Below are 7,346 nucleotides of genomic sequence, written 5' to 3'. Positions count from 1 at the left end.
CAAAGTAAAAAGTCTGTTAAAGGGAGCCCAGTCACTCATTCTAACATTTTCCATCTGAATGGAGAAATAAAGTGGTATTTCTCCAGCAGGCAGGAACCTACATTTCAAAAAAAAAAGGATTTGCTGAGATCATCAATCACGTTAGCGGGAATTACATGTCCAATCCCTTAGATGCCAATAACAATCCCAACCATATTGCATCAATTAGTCATTGATTGCTCGTGAAGAGGTAAGAAAGCTTTAGTGCCTCTCTCCCTTCCTGCCTTACCATGGAAGAGTGCAGCACAAAGAGCCGTACCATGAGCCGCAACCATGGCCACACGGGTGGGCTTTCCTCTCCTGGGCAGGTCAAGGCTCCATCTGCCCCTGAAGACTTCTTTCTGGTTACAGAAAAAAAAAAATCAAGTTTGTGGATTAAAGCTATTTGTGACAGTAATAATTTTTCGCTCTCAAATGTCATCCGCTAAGCAGGCTCTACTCATCTTCTCGCAAAACTTGGGGATCCAGGGGCTCATTCTTTGGCCTTGACAGAGATATAAAATGAGAACAAAAGGAAAAGAGGTGTAGCTGTACCTTCAAAATAATGTACTTTAAAAGCATCATCTGCAAACTGGGTGTCACATTGAAGTTCTGAAACTGGAAAAAATAATCCTAACCTTTCAGATTAAGTTAAACTCAGAATCGCTTTTTAAATCGCTTTTACATGTTAAAGCTAGATAAATAAAGGTCAGTTCAATTCTCTGTACATCAATGAAAAAGTATTAGAAAATGCGGTCTATTGAAATGTGACTTAGAAAACTTTACAAGGTTAGGGTGGTTTTTTTTTCAAACTTTAACCAGTCCATCTTCCCAGCAAATACAACCAAAAGTATTAGCTACTGAACTTGAAAACCTTAGTATTTTTAAAGAACCCTTCCATCTATTTGACTAGCCCCTTTGAGGAGCCACCACATGCTATCTCCACTGACCTAAAGTGTGACTGACAACAAACATCCTGCTCAGCTCCGGTGGGTGACCCGGGATCTGACAGTAGTTTTAGTTTTGCTCAAGGAATCTCTTTAGAAGTGACCAAAAAGTACCAGAGGTGTCAGCACAAGGTCATGACAGGCTGGATTAAACAAAAGCTTTCATCACTTTAAAACGTGCTGTCCAGTCACTGTTTTAATTTCTGCCAAGTCTTCTGCTTGCTGAAGACTTGCCTGTGGAAAACATTTAGGACAAGCAGGCTCCCACTGAATGAAAATACATTTGCCATTCCACTGGATAATACACTTAAACCATGGAGCATCCCCTTTTACGTAGGTGATGCTTGCCAGTGCAAATGAAAAAAAAAAAAAAGAAGTAGCTACATACGTGCTTTAACAAATAACACAAGTAACACCTGGAAAGACACATGGTTGGTAAGCTAGAAAGAGCACTCAAGCATGCTTTATTGAACAACAAACAGTTGATCCAAATGTTCTTTAGTTATCCAGAAAAGATTACAAAATCATACCCGCCAGCCTTGGAAGTCCATGAGCATTTCCCCCACTGCGACTACTGCCACGTAAGGATATGGACCTCGCTCTGATCACACCACAGCTGAAGGTACAGTCTGTGTCGTGGCTACATTTTAGTCTTGAGACTAGAGCGTTTCATGCCGCAGCTCAGCTGAAGCCACATTTGCTGTTATCGACGAAGCATAAAACCTCAGCAGATGCTGGCACCTTTTCTCTGTTTCAAACTAGACTAGACCATGATTTCTGCTGTTGCTCCCAGGCATAATAATTTTGCCTTTTTTGGAGGAAATCCTGTATCAGCAAGCATCAGAAAACCTGAGATTTTAACTAGAGACGATCATAAAATATGCTGTTTCTGCACAGGGAGAAGCAAATGTGAAATACATATCAGGAGATGCACGATTATACAACAAATCAATCCATCACTGGCCGTTCTGGGTTTCATCGTACCGCAGTAAACAATGCATAAGCTACACACCAGAAGAAAATAAGCCTCAGAGAACAGAGCAACCATGATGACACAGATGGTGCAAGGCAGACATGTTACCCCATCTGTACGGGAAGAAGTGAGCAATTCATCCGGAGCAGCTCTCTGGCTGGTGTGGGGCAGCTTTAGGCTTTTTACTATCCAAGAATCTCCTCAGGCATTTCAGTCATTCCGAGTGAAAAGTCTTTACTTTTTTCCTAGAAAACTCAAATTGCTTCCAAACCGGTCTCCTTTCTGTGTACCCTCATTTGTAAAAGACCCTTGGAAGCTCAATGCTGCCAGCAACACTTTATCTACAGAGAGCCCAGAACTTTGCAAGACAGAGTTCCTCATGGAGGAAGGGCGTCTCTTTTCAAAACTGAATTTGTTCAGATCGGTACTTGACTCCTATGCAAAGTGAAGGATTTTTACCTTCTTACCTTTTTACCTTCTTAATCCAGCAGTCACCTGGATTTCTGATACTTTGTAAATTTAGACTCATTATCAGCATGCACTGCATAAACAAAGTTTTTGAGATAGAGGAAAAAAATGCACAAAAAAAGTGGTTTACTGGATAAAAAAATCATCAGCTAACCTGCCAACTTCGGTCACCGCTTTTATCAGCTACAGTATGAACTGACTTCAAGAGAGTTTAATTGTAGTAACACCACTGAAATCAGTCGGGGACATTGGCCACTCTGAATTTGACGCTTGCGGTAGGCATTCACAGAGTAAGATTTCTGCAACACTGTCAAAAAGAGAAAGCGCTATTGCAGGTGCTTTATTTTGACTTACACTGCTACCAGTATTTCCAAATTCAACATATTATTTTTATTACTATTTAGAAGCAGATTTTCTACTTCAGAGGTGGCATAATTATTCTGTTTATGTCCCCAATTACTCAACCGTAACCATAAAAAAGGTGTCAACCTGAAATGACGAGCTGCGTGGCTTGCTGCCGCGAGGGCTATGGCTGAAATTGGTCTGTCCAGCCCTACAGTCCTGTGCCTGATTCTGGGAGACCAAAAGCAAGCCTAGAGCTAGAAAGAGAATGAAACGTTCCCCCAGCCCCCAGCAGCACATAGTGCAGGTACGTTCTCCGCCAGAAGCACCTTCCCTGAATTTCGTGACCTGTCCTACTTTCACGTACTGGTCCAGTCTCCTCTTGCAGCCATATAAACCTTTTGTTGCCACAATATCATACGCACCTCCTTTTTGTTTGCCTCGCATCTTAGTATTTTTTCACCAGTTTAAACACTGCCTGAACTTTAAAAACTGCAGCTGGGACTAAGAATTATCTGTTATCTACTTTATTAAGTAAGAAGATATTAAGAAGCTTGCTGGGACTTTTCCTATTAAATATATATCCAAAATATTTTAAAATGAGACTGTTTTCCCTAAAAGAGAACGCAAAAGCAACTGTAGTCATTACCAGTTTGTAACTACCCATAGCAGGGGCTGCAGGTTGCAGGACATGAAAAAATGAACCAATAACAGTAACGTGATTTTTTTCTAAAATAAAAACATGTCACTAACAGCTCCAGATAAAGTAAAAAGCACTACAGCCAGAACCCAGAGCAGAAAATGAAGATTCTCACACTGTGATTAGGGATCGCAGATGTTAACACCAAAAATATTCCAAATTACTTTAGAAAAAGTATAATTCAATGTTTAGAAAATCTGCAGTGCGAGACATAGCCAAACAGACACTATATGTAATTCAACTGTTTCCACAAGTGAAAACTGAGGAATGAGGTGAATATGGAAAAAGCAAAAGTTAAGGAGAGGTACTCTTAGCACTGTCCGGAAAGAGAATTGTTCCAAGCCTAAGGGAAGGTATGAAGCATGTGGAAATTCAAGCGATAACAGAAATATAGATCAGGAAAATTAACTGGCACTATGAAAGTAAACAAGGAGATTACTCAACTCAGAATGACAAAATACCAGAAAAACCAACTCCTCTGTATTCACTCCAAACTGGTTCTATCTGACAAGCCTTTTTCAGTCCGTTACCTCACAAATAAAAACATTTTACTAGCACTAGGCATGAGGAATCACTAAGCGACTACACCAAATGGCAGTAATAACTACGGTATACTACAAGGATAAACACAGAGTGTAAAATAAACAGCTACAAATGCTCAATAGTTCTGGAACAATTGAAACAATTACACTTAAATATGGAAGTTCATTTGTGAGCTCACTGAAGACAGCAAGATGGCTTAACATTTAGTCGTACACTCGTAATTCTTTGTATAGCTATACTATCGTGCAACCAGTAAATAATGCACCTTTTTATTAGCATCCCTAAAACACACAGACAACAAAGGGCTGATTTCGGTTTAATTCAAGTTTGTTTTATTTTCAGGAGGCTTCCAGTTTCCTTTACAGCATCTTCCATAGGACAATGTACAGTTGGATCCAGACAACAAAAAAGCCAGCATTTAGGATAAAGATACTTTATTTGACAAGTAAGTGTCCTGGTTTCAGCTGGGATAGAGTTAATTTTCTTCACAGTAGCTGGCATAGTGCTGTGTTTTGGATTTAGTAGGAGAATAATATTGATAACACACTGATGTTTTTAGTTGTTGCCAAGTAGTGCTCAGACTACTCAAGGACTTTTTGAGCTTCTCCTGCTCGGCCAGGTGCATAACAAGCTGGGAGGGAGCACAGCCAGGACAGCTGACCCAAATTGACCAAGGAGCTATTCCATACCATAGAACTGCATGCTTGGGGGGGGTTAGCCGGTTGGTCGTGGGGAGAGTGATCGCTGCTTGGGGAGTGATCGCGGTTACACGTGATGGAGCCCTGCTGTCCTGGGGATGGCTGAACACCTGCATGCCCACGGGATGCAGTGAATGAATTCCTTGTTTTGCTTTGCTTGTGTGTGCAGCTTTTGCTTTGCCTCTTAAACTGTCTTTATCTCAACCCACAGGTTTTCTCACTTTTTTTTTCCCAATTCTCTCCCCCATCCCACCATCCCACTGAGGGAGGGAGGGTGGGAGGGAGGGAGTGGCTGCACGGTGCTTAGTTGCCAGCCAGGTTAAATCACAACAGTAAGATATCCAACAAGCCTGGTACACTCAATAAGCTGCGCGAAACACGGAATGGTACATAATTCAGAGCAGGGAATGATCTTTTACATTCAGCTGTTGAATCAATTAGAGTATGGACTGCTTGTTGCCACAGTTTCAGAACACTGGGCATAACTGATCCCTGACAGCCCTTAAATTCCCAAATCCCATTAACTGATTCCTGCTCCCTTGTGCGTACCCTTCACAGCGCATTGATTGACATAGCCTGAGACAACACAGATATTCCTGGTTGTCCATGACATCCTGTGCGTGAATGGTGCACCCTTCAGTGGGGCAAGTATCTTGCTTATGCTGTTAAAATGAAGATTTTTTTTTTTTCTCATTTTCTGCTCCACCCTGGATTGGGGGGTGGGTGTGGGACCAGAACAACCACAAAACAAAGCACTTTAAAAAAAAAAAAAAAAAAACACCAAAAACCACAACAGGAAGTTGCTGTGCCTTTTCCTAACACAAAATTGTGAAATGTCAACTTTGCAGTAAAGCCTGAAATTTTCATTCACTATCACAGCAAGCCACATGCTATTTCTAAAATCAGTAGATGCATTGACTAAAACGACGCCCTTCACTTCGGCCCTTTCTTGCTTACTGCTACGTGATCTTCAGTCAGCAGGGAAGAAACTTTATTGAGAAGAGATGTAACAGAGCCAGCAGACCACACGTTTGGATACAGCAGTAGGGGCTGTACCAGGCTCCCAGCTGCAGATTCCCCACCCCTTTTAAACTTTGGTGCTTTAATCCTTTCAGACATCCATGTAGGAAATACCTAACTATATAAATAGAGGCCAGATTGTTTAAATTACTCCGGTATCCAGGGACAAAAATCTCACAGAATCACAGAATCGTAAGGGTTGGAAGGGACCTCAGGAGATCATCTAGTCCAACCCCCCTGCTAAAGCAGGCTCACCTAGAGCATGCTACACAGGACTTCATCCAGGCGGGCTTTGAATATCTCCAGAGAAGGAGACTCCACAACCTCCCTGGGCAGCCTGTTCCAGTGCTCTGCCACCCTCAGAGTGAAGAAGTTCTTCCTCATATTCAACTGAAACCTCTCGTGTTTCAGTTTGCATCCATTGCCCCTAGTCCTGTCGCTGGACACCACTGCAAACAGACTGCTTCCGTCCTCTTGACTTCTGCCCTGAAGATACTTGTATGTGTTGATGAGATCCCCTCTCAGTCTTCTCTTCTTCAGGCTGAACAAGCCCAACTCTCTCAGCCTTTCCTCGTAGGGGAGATGCTCCAGTCCCTTTATCATTCTGGTAGCTCTCCTCTGGACTCTTTCTAGGAGTTCCTCGTCTTTCTTGAACTGGGGAGCCCAGAACTGGACACAGTACTCCAGGTGGGGTCTCACCAGGGCAGAGTAGAGGGGGAGGAGAACCTCACAATACTTTGAAATGCTTGTCAGATTTGTTTCCTTCTGTGGAGTTCTAAATAGCGTAGGAGTACCTAGCTGACAGTAGGAAAATTAGGGGCAAGATTTGCACTTCTCACCCGTCTGCAGTAACAGCCCTGACACTCTTGCCTTTACAATCAAACTGATTTTCAACGATTACTGCAGAGGGCGATTCCTAACATTTGTAGCAGAACAAGATCTCCACTCGTTACGCCACAACATTTGTGTAACCAAAACACTGTTTCTGCCAAGTTACTCTGCTGGAAGCCAGGCACTCTTTTGTCATTTTAACGACATTTTTATACTTCTGTTCATCCTCACCCACCCTGGTTAGGACAGGGGCTCGGCCACCTAGGCAGGAAGAGTCTGGAGAGCCAAACCATACCCAGTAAGACAGCACTGCCCCTCGGTGATTGTCCCACGTGTAATGAAACCCACGTGTCTGTCACCAGACTCTTTGTTTACTGCCTCTGGGGTGCCGGTTCAGTGGTAACAGCCCGGGAATCACCAGCCGGCAGCCCGTGCTGACCTCGGCCTCAAAGGCCGTGGCGGCAGCAGATGCTCAGAAGGGCGGGAGGAGCGATTAGAGCCGCTGAGGAGACGCCAGGACAGCGCACGGAAGGGCCGCGCCCAAGGCGGGCGAAAGGAAGCAGGCTGCAAACCAGAGACGGCCTGAAAACACCCGCATTGGAAAAGCGAGTGGGAGCGCACTGGAATCTAAAGGGAACAAGCTGGAACTCGAGCGTACCAAGCCCCACCCCCCAGGGGCCTCAGCCGGGCCCCTCACCGCTCCGGAGAGCCGGAGGGAACGCGAGGGGATGCCACGCCAAGACCTAGGCCTTCGGTTATGCCCGGGTGCCCTGCGGCAGAGGCGGGGGACCGGCGGGGAAGGCTCC

Source organism: Egretta garzetta, unplaced genomic scaffold, assembly GCF_000687185.1.
Source record: "Egretta garzetta isolate BGI_Z169 unplaced genomic scaffold, ASM68718v1 scaffold151, whole genome shotgun sequence".
In the NCBI taxonomy this organism is placed as follows: domain Eukaryota; kingdom Metazoa; phylum Chordata; class Aves; order Pelecaniformes; family Ardeidae; genus Egretta; species Egretta garzetta.
This window is presented reverse-complemented; position numbering follows the sequence as displayed.